Source organism: Camelus dromedarius, chromosome 24 (assembly GCF_036321535.1).
Source record: "Camelus dromedarius isolate mCamDro1 chromosome 24, mCamDro1.pat, whole genome shotgun sequence".
Lineage (NCBI taxonomy): Eukaryota > Metazoa > Chordata > Mammalia > Artiodactyla > Camelidae > Camelus > Camelus dromedarius.
The window spans coordinates 32525629-32551469 of record NC_087459.1 but is presented as its reverse complement, the minus strand read 5'-3'; the positions used below and the strand labels follow the sequence as shown (position 1 = coordinate 32551469).

Below are 25841 nucleotides of genomic sequence, written 5' to 3'. Positions count from 1 at the left end.
GACGCAGCACAGACCTCAGAAAACCCAGCCAGCCTCCTGCCTCACCTGGCCCTCAGCCGTGGGGGTCCTCTGAGGTACACTGATGGGAGGGAAAGGCCGACCTGCACAAAACTCCACGGGAAGCTGAGGCCCCAGCTCGGGGGCTTCGCCGCGGGGACCACGGAGTGGGCCCTCAAATGGGGCGATGACTTGGCTGAGCCCAGACCTCCTGCCGCATGGTTGGAAGGACGGCTGAGCTGGTGACGGAATCTGAGACCTCACAGAAGGAAAGTAAAAGGAAAGGAGAAAACCGAGCCAACCTCTCGCTACCTGACGGTGTTCAGGCGACGGGAAGAGAAGGCGACACCCTCCCCAGGGCCCGGGGAGCGGACTGCGCCCCCAGCATGCGGCCAGCCCACCTACTTAGTTCCCGAGGATAGAAACAGACCCCACTTGACAGCGCATGTTTCCAAAACCAGCCTTTTGACCCTAAACTCAGAATTTCACCTGATTTACAACCTGGCAATTAATGCTTCTTCTCTCACATTGAGTTTGCTATTAAAAAAATTCATGAACAGCCGCCAGGACAGGCGCTGGTAAACACGAAGATCAGCACGGCTGTGACGAACGGGAGCACGCAGCGGCTGAAAGCGCTGCGTCCGCATCTGGGAGCGGCCGGTCTGACCAGCTCTTCCAACGGCCGCTGGAAACCCACCTCCCGGGCGGCCCCCGCGGCCCCCGCAGTCACGCCAGCGGAGCACCACAACCTGGGAGCTACGCAGCCTGCCCAGCTGCCCACGGGCCCAGCCCTCTGGGAGCCTGGGCGTCACCTGGCGGCCTCGCACATGCAGAAATGCCGGGCTCTGCCCTCCCCCAGTCCGCAGCCACCGTCCAGACCTCAGTCCCTCCGTGAAACATGCAAAGCAGTGGAGAAATCTGTGACAAGATATGCCAAAGAGCTGATTCAAATGCCCAACAGTGACTCTGAGGCTGGGGAGGTGAGCACAGGTCTCATTTCCAGGAGCAGCTGTAAGGGCCCCGCTTAGCGCCTGGCTGACACACGCTCAACACGCAGGGGATTTATGAATGACAACAGACGGGCAAGTGGCTGGACGGGCGCAAACCGCCACCCAGCTGGACAGCACGGCCGGCAACGGTTCTGGGGGCGGCCCTGCACCACGCACCTCATGCTGTCCTGTAATCCAGACAGTGTGGTTATTTCAGCCTCACAGGGGAAGAAACCGAAGCTTAGACGTTAACCTGCCTGAGGTCAGAGAGGCTGCTCAACCCCCAGGCCACGCTTCATGGCAGAGACCACAGGCCAGCCTCCAGGGTCAAGTGCGAGCGCACTTCTGAGGAACCGGGTTAGCCCAGGGGAACAAGGACGGGAATCCCTTTCCTACGAGAAGGCAGTGGCGGGACAGCACACGGGACAGTCGTCTCTGCTCCCGCCCTGCCAGGTGCGGGGCGGAGGAGGGTCAGGGTGCCTCCAGCTGGATGGTCCCTGGCCACATCCTCCCCCTCCCTCGGGGGACAGAAGGGAGAGAGAAGGGCTCAAAGCAGCCTTCTGTCTGCCAGGCCTTGAGTCATCGGCACTGCTCTCAGCTTGGCAGGCAAGGGCCAGCTCTGCTCTCGGGACCGGAGCTGCGGCTGGCCGGGAGGACAGGGGAGGAGGGGGGACGACCGGAGGCCGAAAGCAGGGCTGCCCCAGACACGCCTGTGGCCAGGCCGGGCTCCTCACAAAGGGCTCTTGTGTGGCGCTGACAGGTCTGCAGGCGGAGGGTCCGCGCTCCCGGCCGCAGGACCCCTGGCTCAGCCCTGTTCCTGTGCGGACACTCTGAGCCTGTGCTCCGGGGACGGCGCTGGCCCGGAAGTCCTCCTCCTCTCTCCGCCCACAGCCACTCCTCTCATTTTCTGCTGACAAGAAGCCAGCAGGACTTCCTAGGGACACCCCGCACCGAAAAGAAAAGCCAGCAAGACACACGGAGACGTGGAAAAGCCAGAGGTAACTGACAGGAGAAACTCACACCCCCTCAGCCCACGGCGGGGACCGCGGGAGGTTTGGACGGAATTACTCTGCGGCGGCCGAGAGCCAGCATGCACTCAGCACCTACATTTGTTTCGTCTGGCAGAGAAATCGCAGAGTCCAGCACAGGGAGCCCACGAAGGATTTCTTCCTTTGGCTTTGCCAACTGTCTGAGAAACGCCTGGTCTGAAAAGGCGACCCGGACTCCCCTGACCTCAGCCACAGAGCCGTCTGTTGAGTGGGACGCAGCTCTGCAGGCGTATACTGACTTGTTTTCAACTCCAAATGGCCCTATGATCTAAAGCTGGCTCAAGACAAAAAAGAATTATTCCGAGATCTACAAAACCTGGAGAGAACTGCCATGAAAACTATCGTGTTCCCCAGCGATGAGCACTGTAAAGAAGGTGCTGGAGCAGGCACCGCCTGGGAACTGTATTGTATGTACTACTGGGTCACGCCATGGTTCTTCAAAATTCAGCACTTCCACTAACTACTCTTACTTACCTTAAAAAAAAAACACATCAGTAAACCTCAGCCTTTAAGAAGGTTACATTACAAAACAAATCAGGCTGAGTAAGGTCATCTTTGTTACTTTAGGTTCTGGTTTGTCGTCCAAGGATCGAATTCAATGCAAGACCAGCCTGTCCAAATCACTTATAAAAGTCACGGGCAGTTCAAGAGAGAAGATCAGTCTTACGAAATTACTTTTGTGAAACTGACAATTTGGAGATCCCGCCTCTGTCAGTAACTAAACTTCCCGATCAAGTCCCGGTCTCTTTTCGCCACGGTGGGCTTCCTTCCTTGGAGAACCAGAGCCAGACGCAGAGAACTCCTGCCTTGGGCCTTGGGAGCGCAGTGCCACGTCCCAGAGGGAGCGCCCCTGCATGGTCGCGAACTTGTGCGAGTCCCGGTCTGGGCTACTTCTGGGGTTCCTCCTTAGAACAGCATGAGGGATTTGCTCAGGAGCAGAGCCAAATGAAACATAAGCCACCCACAGCCTGAGCAGCGGGAGCCCCTGGACAAAGGGGACATTTGAAGGGTGTCAATAAACTGCTTCTCAAAACAACATGTTTTCCACCTTCTCAAACGGGGAACTTTGCTTGATATTTCCGAAAGGAATTTTTTTAAGCTCAGTAAGTAAAAGAGGGAAGTGTAGGGTTATTTCACAAAATCTTCCTTCTTACAGCTCAGGGAAGACAAGATATTTTATCACAGTCGGCACCTAGACTGGGGGTGAAGCTCCTTGTTAAAGGCGAGCACTCGCTGGGGAGCTGCGGTGGAGGTGTGTCCAACCCACCCCAGCCCCGCAGACTGCAACGGCTGTGCTGGCGGTCAGCCCGGTGCAGCCGAGATGGGCAGTGACGACAGAACGGGGGGAGCATCCCTCTCCGTCCACCACTGCTGACTTCACGCGGCTCCGCCGACTTCACCTGGGAAGACAGACACCCCTTACTTTCACCAGAACAAGCTCACCTTCAAGAGATCCTGATTCTTACATAACGAAGGGTGAGGAGGAAAGACGGGGACAAATGTCGCTTATCGTGAAAATCACCTCAAAAGAACATTTCAGCCCTCTTGTAGGCACCACTAATGAACTGATGCTTCCTTTAAGAACACTATATAAGAATGCTCATGGCAGCATTATTCCTACAGCCAAAGCCTGGAAGACAAGCCGAATGACTGTCACACAGCTGGTGAACAGACAGAGGAAACGTTTGCCCATACAATGGAATGTGGCCCAGAGATAAAGGTGAATGAAACACCGATACATGCTACAGAGCGAAGCAGCCTTGGACGCATCATACTGAGTGAAAGAGGCCTGGCAGGGTTCCATTTACACGAAACACCCAGAAGAGCCCCCGAGACAGAAAGGGGACGGGGGTGCCGCTGGGAGCTGGGAGCTCGGGGGACCTTATGGGGACAGCAGCCATGTTCTAAAAACGGTTTACGGGGATGGCTGCACAACTTGGTAGATTTACGAAAAGTCACTGGATGGTACACTTTTAAAAAGTTGCATCAGAAGTTTCCAGAAAGTAGGTCATTTACTCGACAACGCTCCTGTTTTGCTGACACTGACAATTACTCATCTCCGTATAATAGCTCCTAAGTAGGTGAACATCGGTTCAGGTCTAAGAACTATTTCAAAGGCTCAAATTTTCAGGGCAGGTAAAGCTCCAATTACAAAGTCTGTGAGAGGGCCGTTTTCATCTTTATTAAACCACAGCTATTTAACAAAATAGCAGCAGGAAGTTAAACAGACTCCAAACGCCAATGAAAAGGAAACCCGGTTAACACCCGTAATGGACCCACAGGCTCCTGCATGCTCCCTCCAGGCCGGGGCCAGGGCGCCCCAAGCAAGAGGAACGCAGGTGTGGGGGACAACCCGGGCCTCTGGACAGCCTGAGGGTGGTCCCTCTCCCTGTGCTGATGCCTCTAAGAGCCGTGCCTCCTAGAACCCCCGAAAAAAGAAAGGCAGATGCGGATTTTTGTCCTGGTCTGCCGTCCAGTCTGGGGATGCCCGCCAATGGGACACCCCGGAGGGAGGCCTGGAAGGGAGCGGACCACCCTCTTCCCGGGGAGGCACAGTGCTGAACGGGGCCCCGACACACTCTCCCGGAGAAACCCGTTTGGCTGGGTTTTACCCATTTTGCTCAGGTTTATTTGTTGTTAAAATCTTCCTTCACGTAAGACTAAAAGCCTACCCTCTTCTAAAAATTTGAAGGAAAAAAATAAAAGCTCTCTTTACAATGTGTCCTTACGAAAAAAAAAGGAGAAAATCATCCCCCTTGTAACTTATTAAAACACCGTGGCACCCGATGGATGCGCATCAGGACATCTGAGGCTTACAACTTTGAGGCAAGGATTAAAAGAAAAATTCAGAGAAAAAATGATATGGAAAGCGAGAAGGGGGTGGGAAAGCAAGCGAATGACTCGTCAGCCTTCCTCCTGCAGCTTTCCTGTAAGTCTGAAACGCTGTTGAAACAAAAAGGTAAAGAAATAGAAAGTGAGGAGTGGAGCCATCCTGTGCCCGTAGCCGTGAGCACAAGAGCTCTCCGAGCAGGGCGGCGAACGGTGCTTCCGGGAGTCAGCCGATGACGGCCCACCCACCTCCTCAGCCCTCCTGCGTAGACGTGGGGGCATCAGCTGGTGCCCCTCCGCAGGAGGGCCGCTCCAGGGACGCAAGGACAGACCCAGTCGTGTCTGCCCCGGTCACCCACTGGACCGTCCCGCAGCGATGTCGCGGGAGAGACAGACCCAGTCGCGTCTGCTCCGGTCACTCACTGGACCGTCCTGCAGCGATGTTGCGGGAGAACAGGGCCAGAGCTCTGCCCTACAAGGGCGACTGCACGCATTTTCTCCAGGCCTCCCGAGGCTGCTGCACTGGTCTGGCCCTGTCTTCCTCCTGTTTATCACCCCCTGGTTCACCACTCACGCTCCTGGGAATGTGCTGGCCACACTATGGGTGAGGTTCTGCATGAAGTTTATCTGCTCAACTATTTGAATCCTCCAAACCATTCCAACAAGTAGCTTATTTGTTAACATCACGGGGAGCTCCCTTTTGCTTCATAATCCAGACTCCTCTCCACCGGCATCTGGACAGCAGGTTTTGTTCTGTTTCTGACATACGTGAATTATTTGCTCTCTCATAGTTTACGGGTCCACATTCACATTTTTATTTGACCTGATGCTAAAGAATTTCCTCTCACTCCAGTATCTTGCTAAAGTGATAACTTTTAAAAGTTCAAAAAAATTTACAAGACTTCAATTCTAACATTCTTACTTGAGGGCAAGAAACCAAAAACATTTGTAATCCAGGGCCTGTCGGCTGGTTTAACCACAGCCAAGGCCTGTCCTCTGAGCTGGGGTTGCATCTGAAATCATTTGAATCCTCTTTGTTTCTCGAACTGGAGGAGAACTGAACAAAGGGCCCTGGTGGCTTCAGCCAGTTGGGTACCAGTGCGGCACCTGGAGTTTCCTCTCTCGTTTCTCACAGCGTGTGTCAGTGAGCCCTGTGGGGAGGGCAGAGATTAATCACAGCTGGACTTGCTTGGCCCGATCCTCCAGAGAACAACATCCTCGGAGACTTGAGGGAGCGTTAATTATTTACAAGGCTTCTGTTCAGGATGATGCGCAGCGTGCTGAGGTCGGGCTATTACATTTTGCGTGGTGGAAAAGTAACAATCTGTGTCAGGAAGACAACGAAAAAGCTCCCTGAGAGGGGAGGGAAGCGCAGCCCCAGGAACGTGGATCCCAGGCGCCCCAGCCGACTCTCCAAACAAAATGTGACTCTGAAGCTTACAATTATTTCTATTAAAATTTAAGAAAAGTACCATCAATTTTGCCAGGGTGATGGTAAAAGTCAATGCAAGATTCTGCTAAATGAATAACCAGAGAGCTCACTTCTGAGTTTTGTGACCCAAGTACTCGAAGCTGAAGAAAATCAGCGAGGCCGAGGAGGAGGCCTGCACCCCGTCTCTGTTCACAGCCATGGATCTCGCGTGCGCTGTTGCACATTACCACATGCGTCTTTTTTAAGAATTGTAAAAAACACGTAACATAAAACTTACCATCTCGGCCATTTTTAAGTGTGCGGCTCATCAGTGTTACGTGTGTTCACGTTGCTGTGAAACAGATCTCCAGGGTACCTCCATCGTGAAAACCTGAAGCTCTGTACACACTGAACAGCAGCTCCCGTTCCTCTCCCCCAGCCCTGTGTTCTGCCTTCTGTTTCTGTGAGTCTAGTGTTTGTCTTTCCGTGACTGGCTCATTTCACTTACTGTCTTCAGGGGTCATCTGTGCTGCAGCAGGCGGCAGGGTCTCCTTCCTTTTTGAGGCTGAGCCGTAGTCCACTGCATGCACTGACCACATTTGGTTTATTCACTTACTGTCGATGGACACCAGGTTGCTTCCACCTCTGGGCCACTGTGAGCAATGCTGACATGAACAGGGGTCTGCAGATGTCTCTGAGACTCTACTTCCAATTCTTCTGTGCACACGTGCAGAAGCAGTATTGCTGGGTCATACTGTAGTTCTGATCTTTGGAGGAAACGCCATACTGTTTTCCACAGCACCATTTGACAGTTCCCACCAACGGCGCACGAGGTTCCAATTTCTCCACATTCTAACCAACACCTATCTTCTGTTTTTTCTTAATAGTAGGCACCCTCCAGCTGGGTGAGAGACACATCTCACTGTGGTTTTGCTTTACGTCTCTCTGATGATTACTGAGGTTGAGATCTTCTCATACGCTGTTGACCGTTTCTGTGTATCATCTTTGGAGAAATGTCTATTCAAATTCTTTGTTCATTTTAAAATAGGAGTTATTTGTTTTTTTGTTGTTGAGTTGTAAGAGTTTTTAAAAATATATTTTAGATTTCATCAGTTATATGATTTGCAAATATTTTCTCCCATTCCACAGGCTGCCTTTTCATTCTTTTGATTGTGTCCCTTTGAGGCACGAATGTTTCTAAGTTTCATGTAGCTCTATTTGTGTATTCTTGTTTTGGGTATGCTGGTGCTTTTAGGGTCATGTTCACGAAATCACTGCCAAGTCCAAAGTCATGAAGCTTCACCAATTTTTTTCTAAGAGTTTTATGGTTCTAGGTCTCAGGTTTAGTTCTTTGATCAATTTTGAGTTAACTTTTGTATGTATAATAAGAGTCTATATGTTAAAAATTCCGCTGAATATATGTACAAGAAGTTATTTGACTCTATCAACAGCCATCGAGGGTGTTTCCAGTGTTTTGTTATCGTGAAAAATGATGACACAAGTATCCTTTATATAAGCTTCTCACACATTTGACAACAATTATCTCCCAGTCTTTTTAGGAGTTAAAATAACCTCTTGGCTGGCTTACTTCAAATTTTATTTTTTACTTCTTCCCTTCTTCATTTTTATTACAATCCCTTACCTTGAAACCCCTTGGACTACACAAATGTATTTAAGAAATTTCAGATTTTTTTGGAAAGCATTGTGGTCCACGTGCTGCAAATCACAAAGCACTACCAGCTGGGCTGTAGGGCAGGCTCTCATACTAAGGTATGCTAGTATTTCTGCATAGCACTCATATATGTGGTGCGCACACACGAACATTTAAACCGAGGGGGAGGGGAGACTATAAACACCCAAAGGTGAGTGAGGTCAGGGTTTGCCACCAACCCAGTCCCGGTGCAGTCTAGTCAGGTTTGCTGCCAAGTAATAAGCCATCAGAGATGTTTCCACTTTCAGAGTTTATACACATAAACTTAGCAGCTAGGGAGTTACTAATTCAAACTAGTATCCTTCAGCTTCCTGGTCCTTTAATGAAACACAGGCGAGTACCTTCCTTCTTAGGTCCGGCCTTAGCAGGCAAAGGTTTTCCCAGCATTTCTCCAGTGCAGGGAACTCAGCGCAACATTAATTACACTAGAGAAATGTTCCCAACGAAAACTTCCTGGAGTTCTGAGATATGCCCTTAAAAATCACGGATACAAGATACAGCAAAAATAAGATTAGAAATGAAACCAAATGCTGACAGTCATTGTTTTTTGTTCTCTTCCAAAATTTCTACAGTTACGTACATTAAGAAAAATTCATTCGTCAAACTAGGTAACAGATGAATACATCCTGAAGGTAAAAATATTTTAAAAACACGGATAAAGGAGAGTTCATTACTCACCCCCACAACTGTTAACCGATACTATCAACATGCATATATACGTAGAAATTAATAGTTTTACAATTTGCTTGGTTTTACATAACTGGGATCAAATGCCACGTACTGCTCTGCGCCTTGGTTTGCACACTTACACGTCTCAGAGAGACACGACTCTTCATTCCTGCTACCAGCCTCCCCAAGTTCTCAGGTCTGGGCACCGTGATCGCCTCAGACAGGACCACTGGGGGGGGGGGGGGCGTTTACACAGCTGCAGTTCCCGCCGCCACCAGCACCACAGCGCCCGTCCTCACGCGTGCCGCTCCAGGGACGGGTGTAACTGTGTCTCCAAGACCAGAGAGAAGCAGCTGAGGTACAGAGTTCGGGAACCGTCAACATGCAAAGTGCACTGCACTCAGCTTCCCAGACAAACAAAACAACAGCATCCTATGTGCCTAAAGTTGCACAACTACAACCCAGCCTGCTGTGCAGGGTGGTTGCCCTGAACCGCCCCGTGGCGGGATGCTGTCTCACCACCTGTTGCTTCTCTCTCCTTCTCTTATCCTCCAGACTTCCCTAATAAAACCTCTCTGCCTTCCACGTTCGGAAGACGTGTGTTGTTCTATTCCATAAAAGGAAAAGAAAAAAAAAAGTCCACATTTGGGCTATTGTGAGCAATCCTGACATGAACATGGGTCTGCAAATATCCCTTTAAGACATTACATTTTTCTTTTTTTTTAAATTTTTTTATTGAGTAATAGTCATTTTACAATGTTGTGTCAAATTCCAGTGTAGAGCACAATTTTTCAGTTATACATGAACATATATATATTCATTGTCACATTTTTTTTCGCTATGAGCTACCACAAGATCTTGTATATATTTCCCTGTGCTATACAGTATAATCTTGTTTATCTATTCTGCATTTTAAAATCCCAGTCTGTCCCTTCCCACCCCCCACCCCCTTGGCAACCACAAGTTTGTATTCTATGTCTATGAGTCTGTTTCTGTTTTGTATTTATGTTTTGTTTGTTTTGTTTGTTTGTGTTTTTTTTTTAGATTCCACATATGAGCGATCTCATGTGGTATTTTTCTTTCTCTTTCTGGCTTACTTCACTTAGAATGACATTCTCCAGGAACATCCATGTAGCTGCAAATGGCGTTATGTTGGCGGTTTTTGTGGCTGAGTAGTATCCCATCATATAAATATACCACATCTTCTTTATTCAGTCATCTGTCGATGGACATTCAGGCTGTTTCCATGTCTTGACCATTGTAAATGGTGCTGCTATGAACACTGGGGTGCAGGTGTCATTTTGAAGTAAGGTTCCCTCTGGATACATGCCCAGGAGCAAGATTCCCGGGTCATATGGTAAGTCTATTCCTAGTCTTTTGAGGAATCTCTGTACTGTTTTCCATAGTGGCTTTCCTTGCTCCCCTCTCCCACTCTTAATGGTTTAGATGTCTTCTTTTACAACTCTGTGTTTATTCTTTTTGTAATTCGTGGCAGTTACCTCCTTTCCAGTTATGAGTTCCTCATTTCTGTAGCATCCTGCTTCTTTCCTATTTAGAGTAGACCTGTCAATATTCTTTTAGCCTGGGTTTAGTGTTGCTAAACTGTTTTAGTTTTTGCTTGTCTGTGAACATTACATTTTTCTAATGATCCAAAGTTTCAACTTCTGTACCACACTTCCCACTTGCAGGACAAATCCTGTGGCAGGTGTCTTGACGACTTCGGTCCAGGAGGAGAACTTTGAAGCAGCCTGCCTGGTAAACACATCTGGCAGACTCCCGTCACTGGCGTGTTTTACACAGCGGATGTACACTTGGAAGTTACTATGTACATCAGTCTTCAAGCAATCACACTTGAACGTTCTATTTAAGTCAAGAAGCAGAACAAAGTTGCTGTGAGGGGCCAGACAGTTATGAGGACCAATCCGGTTTAGGGAGGTGAGGCTGGTGGAGGGGTTATGCAGGGCCCCCCGACGACCCTGACCCTGTGGTGGAGGGCAGAAACCTCTGGAATGAGAGCCGTGACTAAGGAAGGTGGCTCTTTAAGAAAGGCAGTCTTTTCCCTCCCACCCCCCTCATCAAGTCACACTCCAGGTCTTGGAGAACTGAGTGTGTGTTAAAAAGAAATAAATAGAAGGACAGTGACACTTAACAAGCTGCCTTTCAATGATTTACTTTCATATGGCACCAGGAAAAGAACCCATTTAAAACCTGACCCAGTGGATCAAGAACATTCTTCTTTAGAAAGAGCTTTACTGAGGTATAACTGACACACAAGAAACTGTACATATTCAAAGTGTACAATTTGATAGCTTTTGACAGATGCATATTCCTGGGGGACCATCCCTACATTCAAGGTGAGGAACGTGCGTCCATCGCCCTTAAAGGTCTCTCTCCTGCACTCCTTTCCTGTCTCCAGGCAACCACCGTTCTGCTCCTGTCCCCTGGTGCCTGCAGGAACCGCTTCCAGGACCCGCCTTAAAGTCGGGTAACATCACCTTTCCAAATTTGTCCTTCTCCTTCAATGTTGTATCAGCTATTCTGGATCTCCGGCGTCTCCATATAGACCTTAGGATGAGCTTGTCAATATCCATGAAGTCACTTGCTGGGATTTTGAGTGGGTGACGCTGAACCTATCGGTCATTTTGGGGACAACTGGCATCTTGACGACATTAACTCTTCCTATCCATGATCGTGAAACACCTCCCCATTTAGTTCTTTGATTTCGTTCATCCGAGCTTTGTAGTTTTCCTCATATAGACCCGGTACATATTTTGTTATTAGATTTATAACCAAGTATTTCCTTTTGGGGGGGCTGCTAATGTACATGATACTCTGTCTTAAGCTTAAAATTCCACTTGTCCATTGTTGGTATATAGGAAAACACTGACTTCTGCATATTAATCTTGGATCTTGCAACCACGCTCTAACTGTTTATCAGTTCTGGGGGTTCTCTGTCAATTCTTTTGGATTTTCCACATAGAAGGTCATGTTGTCTGCAAACAATTTTATGTCCTCCTTCTCAAGCGGTGTATCTCTCACTGCCTTTTCTTGCCTCCTGCTTTAGCATGGATTTCCAACATGATGTGGAAAAGGAGTGGTGAGAGGGGACATCCTTGCCCTGTGCCTGACCTTAATGGAAAGGTTTCAAGTTTCTCATCACTGAGTATTATGTATTAGCTGAAGGGTTTTTGTAGATAGTCTTTATCAAGTTGAGAACATTCCCCACTAGTCCTAGTTTACCGAGAGGCTTTTATCCCATATGGGTGTTGAATTTTGTCAAATGTCTTTTCTGTGCCTGTTGATACAACCGCGTGATTTCTCTTTGTTAATCTGTTGCTGTGGCGGATCACATTGATTTCTGCATGTTGAACTAGCCTCACGTATCTAACACAAATCCCACTTGGAAATGGTGTATAATTCTTCTTATACTGTTTTGAATGTGATTTAACATGGTCGAAAATTTCTGCAGCATGTATGTTTATCAGAAATTTTGTTCTCTAGTTTTCTTTTCTGGGAATGAGTTAGGAAGTATTTCCTCTGCTTCTATCCTCTGGAAGAGATTGCAGAGAATTGGTATGACTTCTTTAAATATTTGATAGAATAAACCAGTGACCCCATCTGGGCCTGGTGCTTCTGGTCTGGGAAGGTTGTTAATTACTGATTAAATTTCTTTACTAGATAATGGCCTATTCAGCTCACCTATTTCTTCTTGTGTGAGTTTTGGCAGATGGTGACTCCAGAAGTTGGTTCACTTCATCTAGGTTACTTAATCTGTGGGAAGAGTTGTTCATAATATTCCTTTATCACCCTTTCAATGACCAGGGGGATCTGTAATGAGGTCTTCTCTTTCATCTGTGGTATTAGTAATTTACATGCTCTTTTTCCCTTAGATGGCCTGATTAGGGGATTATCAATTTTATTGATCTTTTCAAAAAAATCACCTTTTGGTTCTGCTAATTTTCTCTAATGATTTCCTGTTACCAATTTCAATGATTTCTTTTTTAAAAAAATTTATTTTTATTGAAGTATGGTCAGTTTACAATGTGGTGTCAGTTTCTGGTGTACAGCACAATGCTTTAGTCACATAGGAACATACATGTATTCATTTTCATATTCTTTTTCACCATAAGTGACTACAAGATATTGAATATAATTTGCTGTGCTATATAGTAAAAATCCGTTGTTTCGTTGATTTCTGTTAATTCTTTCCTTTAATTCTTTTCTTCGCTCACTTTGGACTTAATTTGCTCTTCTTTTTCTAGTTTCCTAAGGTGAAAATTTAAATCATTGATTGTAGATCTTTCTTCTTTTCTAATATATGCATTCAATGCTATAAATTTCCCTCTAAGCACTGCTTTTGCTGCACCCCGCACATTTTGATAAGTCATATTTTCTTTTTATTTAGTTAAAAATATTTAAACATTTCTTCTGAGATTTCTTCTTTGACCCACGCATTATTCAGAAGTGTATTGCTTAATCTTCAGTATTTTGGATTGATGAAGCTGGATTAACATCTGCCATATTTGTTACAATTTTCTACTTGTTACCTTCATTGTTCCTATTTTTTTCTTCCACTCTTTTTTTCGTCTTTTGTATACAATTGCTTAAAAATTGTCTTATTGTGTTAAAAAAAACATATAACATAAAATCTATCATCTTAACTATTTTTAAGTATATTGTTCAGTGGTGCTAAATATAATCATAATGTTGTGCAGCCATCACCCCATTCTCCATTGCTCTTTAAATCTTGTAAAACAGAAACTCTGTACCCATAAGACAGTAACTTCTCACTCTCCCCTGCTCCTAGCCCCTGGTAGCCACCATTTTACTTTCTGTCTCTATGATTTTGAATATTCTAAGTATTTTACATGAATGGAAACATATAAGATTTTCTTTTTTGTAGACTGGCTTATTTCACTTAGCATAATAACCTCAAGGTTCACCTCCTGTGTGAGAGGACTTCCTTTTCAAGGCTGAGTAATATTCCATTGTATGCATAGACCACATTTTGCTTATCCATTTACCTACTGATGGACACTTGAGTTGCTTTCACATTTTAGCTATTGTGAATAATGCTGCTATGAACATGGATGTACAAAATCTCTTCAAGACCGTTCCTTCAATTCTTTTGAGTGTACCCAGAAGTGGAATTGCTGGATCATATGGTAATCTTATTTTTAACTTTTTATGAGTTGACATAGTGTTTTCTATAGTGGCCGTACCATTTTATAATCCCACATCAGTGCACAAGGGTTCCAATTTCTCTACATCCTCCTTAATACTTCTTTTTGAAAAACTGTACCCATCCTAATGGGTGTGAAGTGGAATCTTACTGTAGTTTTGATTTGTATTTCTCTAGTAATTAATGATGTTGAGCGTCTTATGTTCACTGACCATCTGTATATCTTCTTTGGAGAACCGTCTGTTCCAGTCCTTTGCCCGTTTTGAGTCAGACGGTTTGTTTTGTTGTTGTTTGGGGACTTCTCTGTTTGGTCTGGGTATTAATTTCTTACCACATATATGATTTGCAAATGTTTTCTCCCATTCTGTAGGCTGCCTTTTCTTCTGTTGACAGTATCTTTTGATGCACAAAATCTTAAAATTTTCACGTAGACTCCAATTCATCTATTTTTAATTTTGTTGCCTGTGCCTTTGGTGTCATGTTTAAGAAGTGGCTGCCAAATCCCAAATCATGAAGTTTTGCCCCATATTTTCTTCTGACAGTTTTATGGTGTTAAGTCTTACATTTAGGTCTATAATCCATTTTGAGTTCATTTCTGTATATGGTTTTAGGCAAGAGTCCAACCTCATTCTTTTGCATGTGAATTTCCAGTTTTTTCCAGCATGTTTTGTTGAAAAGATTGTCCTTTCCTCACTGAATGCTCTTTGCACTCTTGTCAAAACCATCTGAATGTGTATGCAAGGGGTTATTTCTAGGTTCTCTATTGTATTCCATTGGTGGAAATGTCTGTCTTTATGCAAATACCACACTATTTTGATTACTATAGCTTTGCAGCAAATTTTGAAATCAGGAAGTTTTTGAATAGATAATACATGCACATAGTACAAAATTAAAAATGTTTTTTAAAAAAAGGGTGGGGTAAGTAGGACCTTGGAGAAGTCAGTCTGTTTCCTAGCTACGTAGCTACCCAGCCCTCCTCCACAGGCAACTACTGCAACTAATTTCTTGGGCTTTCAGGTTTTATTTTAATAGGCTTGATCGAGTTTTCTTGGTCCATTTTCTGGAGTTAGTACAGTGCTTTTTCTGTATTTTAAAAGCACATTTGGGGCTAAAAATCACCATATAGGTTGACTGGGATGAGACAGAGCCAGCTGGGGAGGCTGGGGTTTAAGAAGTTCTGGAAGATAAACAGCAGGTAAATAACAACAGAGAATAAGAAGAAAACATCTAAAAATAGAGCCTGGATTCCCACTCCCTGTCTGAGCCCAGAGCTCAGGAGGACCACTGCGCCCAGAGTCCCACGTGGAGCTGCAGCTGCAGCTCTCCGCCGGTTCCCTTAATGAATAAATGCAGCAGAAAGCAGAAGCCCTCGGTCTGGGTGCCTCTGGAAAACCCTGGATACTGAAGGCCTCGCGTCATAACAAACAGCCTGCTCTGAAGTGGGATGTACTCTTAGGAAAAGACATCAACCATTAAATCCTACCTGTAAATTAAAGGAGGCTTTCAAATCATGTCAGCAGTGGAAGGGACCTCAGAGGTCTGTCCACGGTTCTCAGCGCTGGCTGGGCATCGGAAATTCCTGAAGAGGTAGGTCCCCGCGCAGAGATGGCGGGGCCCCTACTCCAGACTGCTGAGCCAGTGTACCCAGGTAGAGGGCACAGACGGGCACTCTAAAAAGGGCTGCACAGCAGGCTGGACGGCCATGGGGATTTCTAGCGCACCACCACACGTGCAGGTGTAGTAACCGGGGCTGTCACGTGCCCGATTCAGCCGCCTTCCCTGGGTTTCTATTAGTGACGGCTCTTTTAAAGAAACTGAGGAATAATATTGTGACTTATCCTCAAATCACTTATGTGGCAACCTCAAAAATCTAAAATACAGCAGAGAGTAAGTAAACACACACACATACTCATAATCAAGAGATTACAAAACACAGACACTACTGTTCCACGCTGACATTCTCTCGACTGTGGTGAGGGTTTCATATTGTATATAAGTGTCCACACTTAGCACATCACACGTTTTAGATATGTGACGTTTATTGTGTCAATTACACCTCAAAGCTGAGCTGTTAGAATTTCTTTTAAAAAGAAAAAGAGTCTATATTTAAGGGACAGAGCAGCGTGTGATGTATTTTTAAAAAGTTCCATCAAAAGGGGTGTGATTAAAAAATTCTAGTTCTAAGATGCAGGAAATTCACTTAAAGACTCACTCTCGCCGCCGGCAACGCTGGTTAACACTGCATCGTCTGGGCGGCAGCTCCGTAACTTTCCTTCGCCCGCTGCCTACGCCCTCAGACCACTTCCATGGACGCTGCCTCGGGGGCGGCACACCCGTGAGATGGCTCTCCCAGCCCCCATCACCACCCCAACCCAACACCAGCCGCCAGTCTCTCCTGGCCAGAGCACAGGCCTTCAGTTCCACAGCTGGCACGGCACCAGCAAAGGGGAGGAAAGGCATCCTTGTGGACAACGGCTGGGTGGAGAAAGGTATCCTGGAAGAGAGGGTGAAGGATAAAATATCTGAAATATGGGAACCGTGAAAGAGAAAGTGAAAAGGAGAGACACAGAAAAAAAATAAAGGGAGCCGGTGATCCGCAAGCTGACAGCAGCCCGGACCAGACATCAGCACCCCACGCTCCCGCTGGAGGCAGAACCATGCACAAGAGGGGAGCCTGGGCGGCCCAGGCGGCCGCAGACGCCACCAGCATCCTTGGCTCAACAGAACAAGGAGACAGCTGTGTGTGTGAGACATCCAGGCTTGTCCCATGACACTGCTTGAGAAATACAAACTCCGAGAAAAGCTCTGGAGAACCTGTCAGCACGCCCCAGAGGATGCAGAGCGCCCAGCGCCACAGACCACAGCCAAACTGAGTTCCTTTTATGTCACACATCGCTCACGGGGTGAGCTCAAAGCCTCACTGAAACAAGCCCAACCAGAGCTGCTGCGTCCAGTGTCACGTGGCCGCGCCAGCGGAGCGTCTCGTTTCCACTGACGCTTTGGTCTTGAAGAACTTCACAGTGAAACACGGTCACAGAGAGACCACATGCCAAGTGGTGAGTGAAAACCTGCTTGTGTTTCAAGGAATAAAACCCACTTACTGACTAGAGAGTTCTGTCCCCAGTTTTGTGCACATTGTGCAAGACCTGAAATGGCAGATGGGGGAGCCGGACAGCAGGGTTCCCTGGCCTGCGGCCCGCAGGGCTGGGTGCACTTCAGAGCTGCCCCGCTGTTCCTGCCCTCACATCCTCGACTGCCAGCATCTGCTCCCGCAGGCACACTCAGGCCCTGGTCCCGGCCGTTCTCTCACTGAATTTTGATTTGCTCAAAATTCATGGGGCTGAGGTCTCTTAAAACACAAATTTTAATGCAATCCAATACTCTGGGTTCAAAACTCTTGGAGGGAAAGGTGGGAAATCCAACTGTAATATCCTAAATATGAAAATGATGACCCAGATCTGGCAAGGAGCTAAACACATAATAAAACTTGTCTTACAGAAATAAAGACACACAGAGGACTGGAGTGAGCTCAGGGAAAAAGAGGTTGGTTAATTAATTGCCTTTGGGAAAGGCAGGGAGGAACAGGGAGCAGGGAAACGGATGCTGCTATGAACTCAATGAGTGGCCCCCAGCCCCAAAGTCTTGTGTTGAAGCCCCAACCCCAGTGTGATGGTATTAGGAGGTGGGGCCTTTGGGCGGTAAGCGGGCTGAAATGAAGTCATGAGGCGGAGCCTGTGTGATGGGGCCGGGGTCCTTGTAAGAAGAGGAAAAGGGACCAGAGCTCTTGCTCCAAGGGCACAAAGGGGAGGCCACGTGAGCACGCGGAGAAGGCGGCCGTCTGCAGGCCAGGAACAGGGGCCTCCCCAAGGACCAAGTCTGCCGGCACCCAGACCTTGGGCTCCCAGCCTCCAGGACTGTGAGACGTTAACGTCTGTGGCGCTTTGTTACAGGAGCCTGGGCGGACTCAGGCAGATACCGTGGGGCAAGTACTGCTGCTGAGGACCTGCCCACTCAGATCTGAAAGGCTCATAAATAACAAGTCTGATTTACTTCTAAACCTGGAGCTTCAAAACGGAGAATGGGAGTAAAGGCTTCTGAGGCGTCCCTGGTGATCCTGGCACAGAAGCTTTCCAGCTCAGAAGACGAGGGACCCTTCCAGCCTCTGCCCTGCGTCTCGGGTGCTGAGCCGCATCCACGTCCACGTCCACGGGCAAGCCCGCGGAGAGGACGCTCACACACGCTAAGCCGAGGCACCTGAACCCGAACCTTCCCAAGACTCACCTGGGCGCACCTGCTCCAGTGCTAACACCGTCTGCTAGAAGGGTTTAGTGACGGGACTCAAAAAAGGAAAAGGTGTATTTACAATTAGAAAAAGAGAAAGGGCCTAACACATTAAGAAAAACCCCCAACCATTTCATTTGGCTTAAATGCGAAATTCTCAGAAAAGCTTTCTCAGGACGGCCAGAACAGGGCAATCCTCGCTTTTTCTAGATGCCTCCTTCACGACGGTTAACTGTTTCAGCGTCTGACTACTACGCAGGGGTTTTACCAACCATCAGAGCCCTCCCCTTCCCTGTGTCCTCTGAGAAGTCCACCTTTCAGCAGAAACCCACCCAAGCTAAGGTCTAGTTTCCTCCCCACGACGCCCTGCCGCTGACTGCCGCTTGCGTAGACTTCTGGACCTGCGGAGGAGGGGGGGCGGTGCCCTCTGCCGGCGCCAGGCCCTGGCGCTGGGGGAGGGGGTGGTGCTCCTGCGGCCCGTGACTGGCACGGGGCACAGGGGAAACCCTCCATCAGCGAACTGGATGAGCACACAAACGCGGCCCGCCGGGCGCGGGCTCTCAGGGCTGATCTAGAAGGACGGCACCCCTTTGCTGGCGGAGCCGAGGCTCCACAAACATGCAGCCAAAGCGGCGAGTGAGGCCGGGGTCCTCCCGCTCCTCCAGTGCACGCAGCGCTTGCCCCAAGTTGCCGGAATCCGCTAAAAGGAAGCGGGGAAGGAGGCTGATGCTACCACCCTCTGAAACTTCAGGTTAACCGTACATTATAGTTAACGAGAATCATTCAAACCCGAAGGCTTCTTTCAGACGCAATGTGCAAAATTTGTAAGTGTTTCCTGCAGGCATTAATTTTTACAATTCATTTATAAATGTTTTCATGGCTTTTTCCGATCATAAAAATAACACGTATTTCTACCACAATTAAAAATTTAAAATAGTTTTAAAAACACGTGTTTTTTTTTTTGCAATTTTAAACATCTGTAAAATAAAAAAGGGAGGTAACAACTGAGGTAGCTCAGTGGCTGCATTTCCTGCAGTTTTTATTCTCTGTGCATTTGTATGAACTTCCCCCTCTCTAAACAGAGGCAGGGCTCTCCCGCGTAAAGGAACTGCCCTCTCACCTGCTCTTCCCCCGGATGCTCTGCGCAGCGCACAGGCCGGGCTCCAGGCGGCCAACCGACCCCGCCGGAGGGCACTTCACAGACGACGCAGTCCACGCCGCTCGCAGGTAATCTCTGCATATTCATCCCTCACGTTCTTAGCATTTCTGTGAATCACGGCGCGCCGTGAGGGAAGTGCCTGCACGGGCCATGCACAGTGGCCCGATGGGACCGCAGCCCACCGGGGCCGGGGGGCCGGGGGGGCCAGGACCAGTGCTGCGCAGGCGTCCCCCTAAAGCGCCCTGACTCCTGGAAGTGACCACCGTGCCGACGCTGGAGATGCTGCTGCTTCGCTCGTCGTCTCCCCCTCGTTGTTTCGTCCCCCGGCAAAGATTCCTCAACAACGCGGCTGCACGTCTAAGGTGATCACGCTGAGCCCGTGACAAGAAAGTGCCCGCAGGCCCCGGGGACCCCTCCGTGTCTGCCTTCTTTAGTTCCACGTCACCACACCTGCCGAGGCGGCTGTCCTCTGCTCACCTTCACCGCAGCCTCAGGAATAAATACTATTTATTTACCCCTCCTCTGAGGAGGAGCACCTGGAGTGCCTCCAGTTACAAGTAACGCTGCTGCGGCCATTTACATTTATATTCCTAGGAGGGGGACAGCTGAGCCCCGGGACTACACTTCTTACACTCCAACGAACAATACCAGTCTGCTTCCTGAACTGGGTGCTCCCATCTGCACGCCCGCCAGCACCAGGATGTTTGAGAGTTCCTGTTCCTCCACATCCTTGCCAATTCTTGAAACTGCCAAATGTCCTAATTTTTGCAAATCTGGTGAGCGTGTAATACCATTTCCTCTTCTCAGAAATCCTGTTCAAGCCTTTAACGCATTTTTCTACGGAATTGCCTATTTCTTGTGGGTTGGGGGAAGTTCTTTAAATACCCTGGACACGTTTCCTTCGCAGGTTCCAGGCCTTGAGGCTGCTCTGTGCTCCCACGGCTGGGGGTGTCTCTGGATGAACAGAAGTTCCTACTTTGATGGTAGTTAAAGTATTAATCTTTTCCTTTTGCATTTGCACTTTTAATTACTTAAATTCTTCCTCACACCAGGTCCTGAAGATTCTTCCGCGTTACCTCCTGAAAGATATAGTTTTGCTTTTCCTATCCAGTTTGAAGTTGGGTGTGTGTACAGGGGTCCAATTTCATCCCTCTCCATGCGGTTCCACCAATTTAGCTATCTAATTCTGCACCAGTACCTCCACTGTATTGGTTATTAAGTTGTTTTTAAAAAATAAATCTCAGTATCTTTTTATTAGAGAAGGATTAGCAGACTGCTTTTGTAAAGGTCCAGATGCACAGTCTTCTTTAAATTAAAAAAAATTTTTTTAAACTAGGAGTCCAAACAGAAATAAGCCAAAAGAAAGCCTCCAGGCCGTAGTTTGCTGACCTCCATGAAAACAAGTCCATCCCACTTTATTCTTCTTCAAAAGTGATCTGACATCATCAGCCCTCAGAAGAATGCAAATCAAAACCACCGTGAGAAAAATAAGACAAATTGGAAGGACACTTCCGGATTGCGAAACTTACTACAAAGCTACAGTAATCAAAATAGTGTGTTACTGGCATAAGGAGTTAGACAGACCCATGGAACAGAACTGAGAATCCAGAAATAAACCGAGACATGTACGGCCAACTGACTTCCGTCAAGGGTGCCAAGACCACTCAGTGGGCAAGGAACAGACGCTCAACAGCTGGTCCTGGAGCAGTGACATCCATGTGCAAGAGAAGGAAGCTGGACCCCAACCTCACGCCATACACAACCATTAACTCCAAATGGATCCACAACCGAAATGTAACTGAACAACCTAAGTATAAGAAGGACACGTAGGGATAAATCCTCCTGATCTTGGATTTGGCAATGAGTTCTTAGATCCAACACCAAAAGCATGATCAACAAAGGGAAAAAACCAGGTAAATTTGTCTTCATTCTCTCATGTTCAAACCCTCCATCTGGAACCCCTTTCCTCTTGCTGGAAGTGTGGTCCTTACGATTCCTTCAGGGAGGATGTGCCGAGGATCAACCTTCTGTCTGGAAGTGTCCCTATTCTGCCCTCAGTTTTACAGAATTCTAGATCAGGAGGTAAGCTCTCTCGCAGACACCACCTGAAAGTACCACTGACGCCTTCTGGCTTCTGTCGCACCTTTGGGACTGTCACTCAGTGGGAGTTCACCTCTGCCTCTTCTGTAGCTACTTTGAAAGCGTCACTCGTCTTCAGTTTTCTGTGGCTTTGTTATGATTCGTCTAGCTACAGGTTTCTGTATCATGAATCTCACTGGGACTCACTGGGATTCTGGACTCTGATGGGCTCCGTCAGCCATCACCCATTCACACACTGCCTCCTGCTTAGCATGAGCCCTTCTCACCCTGTCCTCTGTCCCCTCACCCTGCCTTTCCTGTTTTCCCTACTTTTGTCCCTCTCTTCCACACTCCTGATCCTTTCTTCCAATGGTTCTTCTGGCTTATTAATACTCTGCTTTGTGGGATACAGACTACTAAGGTTTTAACTTTGGTCTTGTATTTTTCAGTTCTAGAAGTTCTAGTTCGTTCTTTCAAGATGTTACACCACCTTTGGTAAGTTTCCAGTTTTTCCTGAAGATATTTTATTTCTTTATACACATGTAAAGTTGTATGTGTATAAAGTATAGCTGTTTTAAAATCTGCGTCTGATACGTCTAAGACCTGGGGGCTGTGGGTCTGTTTCTGGTCCGTTCTTTGTTCTGATTCTAGGCTCTGTGCCTTGTTTCCTTGTGACTCTGTCCTTAGAAGCATCATTCGTGGGGAGTCTCCGAGGTTTAGGATTAAAGAGTCTTTACCGGGGAGGGTTGCATTCGCTACCTGGGCAGACTACTTTAACCTAAAGTCAGAGCGCTGAGGTTCTTGGGCTGCTCCTGCGAGTCTGGGCAGCAAGTCTCCGGGGGCCCAGCACACAGGCAGGTTTCCTTCCTTCCCTGGCCTGGCTCAGCCCTCAAGCAAAAACTCTTCTCCCCCCCTTTTGTGGGTTTACGTTTGGTTTGTCCTCACCCTCTGAGGTCTCTGCTTATTACAGAAGAGTCTCCTACAGATTCCTCAACATTGGCGATCTTAAATTTCTATAACTTCTACCTCTTTTCCAGACCCTCAGGTCCATGGTTTACATCACCAACTGTCTCAGGGAAAAACAGCTGCTAGGGTCTGCTTATCTCTCAGGGTTCAACTCCCTCTTGGGGCTTGGCCTGGTGATTCTTTATAATCTTGTCAGCGCTTACATGCTTTCATAAAGTTATTTTTAACATTTTATCTAGCATTTTAAATTATTTTCAGCAGAAGTCTCTAGATAATGAGTCCACTGTAATTAGAAGCCGGAAATCTTACCATCCCTGCTTTAGTATAAATTCCTTGGAAGCTGAATTACTGCCAGAGTCTACAGGACTTTGTGTTCTGACACAGACCGAGGGACTGTACCACCTCCACGCCGCCACCTGTGTGCGTGGCAGTGCCTGGTCCCGACGGCCCCAGTCGACCGCGGCATCGTCCTTACCACCGCTCCGACTGATGGCAGGTAACCTCATTACTGCTTTAATTTCCACTTCCATGGTTAATAGCAAGGTTGGGAATCCCATTTCTTCTTTCACTCAATCTTTTTACCAATCTCCAAGCTCGCTCGCAGGCTCCTAACACATAAAACACACCTCTGCACTGTGCTGCGATTTTCCCTCTAATCTGTCATTTGCTTTTAAACTTTCTTTCTGCTGACTGTTCCCACACAAAAGTTAAAAATGCTTACTTAGTCAAATCCATTATTCTCTTCCTTGGGGTCCCTGGCCCTGTTATCATCCAGGATGTCCCACAATCGGGTCTGCAACACATTGCACTTCCACCCTGGGCCATGTGTCACCAGCGTGCAGGCCCTCCAGAGGTGAAGCCTGGCAGCAGCATTTTTCACAAGGATCCATGTTAAAATGCGTAACGCTTCATTTTTTTTAAGGAGATTTTTTTTAATGTCTGTAAGTACATAATACTCTCTGTGATGAATGAAATGAAGGGGAAAGGCCAGCGCCACCAGCAGGGAACCTAGAAGTTTCTCACCAGCACACGGTCCAAGAACAGCGAATACCTCGCTTCCTGCTTCTGTGCCCTCGGGCAAGCCCCTCCACCCACCAGAAACCTCACAGTGCCACCCTCTCCAGAGCTGGGACCTGGACCCAGACACGACTCCAACAAGGGCCAAGGGCTGCTCCAAGTCCTTGCTTCCTGACCTTGGCTGGGCCATTCATCAGCTTTGTCACTTCCGGCCAATTTCTTCAACTCCCAGGCCTCAAATGGGCTCAATCTCAAATAGGATTTGGCAAGAGGATTTCTCAAGTCCCTCTGACTTGACAGGAAGTTTTAACAAGACTGTGATTGTCCCCTACGGGTCACACTAGCAAAGTCAAGGTAGTTTGAAAGGTTAAAAACCCACACATACACAGGACCAAACCAAAACTAAGGAAGTAATCTGGTAACTCCATGTTCTTGGAAAATTACCCATCACTTCTGACATCTCTGATGTCCGAGATACAGAACGGTGCCTTCTTCACGTGTGTGTGTCTAACTGCACATGCATGTACATACCTGTGCATGTCTGCACATCTGAGCACAGTGAGACAAAAAACTGTGGTACTTCCACGCCACAGAATATGACTCAGAAGCAGGAAGACATTCTGTTGACACAGCAGCCACTTGGATGTATCTCAAGGGCACTGTGACGATGACAAATGTCAACCTCAAAGGTCACATACTATACGATTCCATTTACACACTATTTCCCAAATAATGAGAGCTTGGAGATGGCAAGCGAACTAGGGGTGAGGCTGGGGGAGGAGGGAGGGCAGGGCAGCAGGAGGAGACTTCTATGGTGACAAGGCGACTCTGCGTCCTGATTGCAGGGCTGGTCGCGCAGATCACACGCGTGACAACATGACGAGAGCCGCGCGCGCACTGTGCCGACATCGAGCCTGCAGTCCTCACGGCAGACCAGTCACGTGAGATGCAACCTAACCACTGGGGGAAGCGGGGGGAAGGAGACGTGGGGGCCTCTCTGTGCTATCTTTGCAATTTCCTGTGAATCCATAATTATTTCAAAAGGGGGAAGAAAGGTGCTAGAAAAAATGAGCACATAGTGACAGACTAGTGAAAATCGAGAGAAACTTGTTCCCAACAGGAATAAGAATCGATAGCAACTCACGAAGGAATAAATATAAACGGCTAATCAATACACGAAAAGAGCTAGTAATCACGGGCGTCCTCACTTATCAGGCCGGTGAAAATTCCAGAAGGACAAGACTAGGACGGCCGCGGGCCTCACCCACCCTGGAGAAGGCATCCCTGGGGGAGGTGAATTGGCACTGTCTGCTACTCAGGCTTCACTAGTTCAACCTGAACCAAATGCTGAGACTTCAGAACTCAGCTCATCCCCGGCCAGCACAGAACAGGACTGATGCCACCTGGGGGTGGCATGGGGTCCCTGAGCTGCTGGAACTTTGCCGTCCTCAGGGCAAGGTCTTCCCTCTCAGCATTCCTGATGGTACGACAGGAGGAAATGAAGGGTGAATGATCTTCACAGGAAGGCTGGGCCCCACGTTCTCAAGCGTGGGTCCCGCGGAGAGCACGGACCTCTAGAACAAGGTGCTGGACACACCTGCACGGCTGCCACGGTGAGCGCGGGGTTTGGTCCCACGAGCCTCGCCAGACACACGGAGCAGCCTGGGGCCTCCCACAAAGAAGAGAAACGGACTCCACGCCTGAGTCCCGCATGTGAAAGACCAGTGAAACACGGGGCTCAGTGCCACCATCAGGCCTGGGCCCGAGGGGTCCTTCAGCGGCCGGGCAGCGAGACCAGACGACCTGCGGACTCCTCTCCAGCTCCCAGGTCCGCAGACCTGACGACGCCTCACTGCCCCCCCCCCAGCACCCTCATTTAAGCCACGTCATCTGTCAGCCAGATTATCGCAAAGGCCTCCAAAGGGGCCTCTCTGACCATCTATCCATACAGCTGTCAAAGCGATCCTATGAAAACATAAACCATATCTCTCCTCTGCCCACAGCCCAGGTCCTTCCAGGCCCCTCACACCTCCTCCACAAGCCCCTCTGCTCCGCAGACCCGTCCCCCTCACCCCTCTGCTCGCTCCGGGACCCAGCGCTCGCCCCCACCCCGGGGCCTTTGCACCTGTCACTCTTCTGGGCTGGAACACACTTCCCTCTTTCCTCCTCCCCCCAACACCTCCAGGGCTTGCTTTCCCATCTCCTTCAGAGCAGAGCGTTCACAAATGCTACTCAGGGAAGCTACATCAGGCAGGGCAGCGAGCCAACACAGAGAATGAAAAATACAGGCCGAGCGCCTCGGCCACGCTCTGGATGTCGCTTCCACCTGGTGGGGTACATGCTGACCCCTCAGGTACTCCACACTGGTTAGCAGGCAGGAATTGGGGAGAGGCCGGGGTGGACCTGTCCGGTCACTGTGAGGACAAGTCTCGGACCTCAGCCTGCCCCGTGGCCGCGACCTCAGCTCAGTCACCGCGACGGAAGGGAAACTGAAGGTGGGGA

At 48.3% G+C, this 25841-nt stretch overlaps 1 protein-coding gene and 1 long non-coding RNA gene across 2 annotated transcripts in view; one reads left to right on the top strand and one right to left on the bottom strand.

Annotated features, from left to right (window-relative positions):
• The window catches only part of GNA12 (G protein subunit alpha 12), an 80217-nt gene that overhangs the window by 11652 nt on the left and 42724 nt on the right, over positions 1–25841 (bottom strand). The window lies entirely within an intron of this gene.
• LOC135319251 (uncharacterized) lies at positions 16881–17879 on the top strand. The gene is made up of 3 exons (XR_010377736.1): positions 16881–16893; positions 17336–17380; positions 17788–17879. It is a non-coding gene; the product is annotated as an uncharacterized LOC135319251 (long non-coding RNA).